This window comes from Condylura cristata, unplaced genomic scaffold, assembly GCF_000260355.1.
Source record: "Condylura cristata isolate star-nosed mole 26May11 unplaced genomic scaffold, ConCri1.0 scaffold00001, whole genome shotgun sequence".
NCBI classification, from domain to species: domain Eukaryota; kingdom Metazoa; phylum Chordata; class Mammalia; order Eulipotyphla; family Talpidae; genus Condylura; species Condylura cristata.
In genome coordinates, this window is record NW_004567102.1 from 4,400,903 (window position 1) to 4,401,290 (window position 388).

The following is a 388-nucleotide window of genomic DNA, read 5'->3' on the forward strand; positions in this document are numbered from 1 at the left end:
AGAAAGGAGGCGGCTGTGAGCTGAGAGGACCAGATGCAAGCCCGGGCCAAGCCGGAAGGCAGCAGGGGCTGCCACGGACCCAGGAACGAGGCTGACCCCAGCCCCTGGGCGCCTGGGCTGCCTGCCCGGCGGGGCGGGGCGGGGCGGCGGGCGGGGTCTGCGCTCGGGGGGAGTGTGCCTGTGTGTCTGTGTGTGTGTGTGTGTGCGCGCGCGTGCAGGGCGTGGGGACGCGGCTCCAGCTGCTGTGAGCTGGGGGGCTGCGGAGGGGGGTGACGGCCAGAGATGGCCCGGGCAGTGCGCGTCCCCATCTGCCATCGTCCGCCCCCATACCCATCCTTCTAAGGGGGTTCCAAAGGCGGGGAGGGAGCCGGGGGCATCTGCTTGGAAA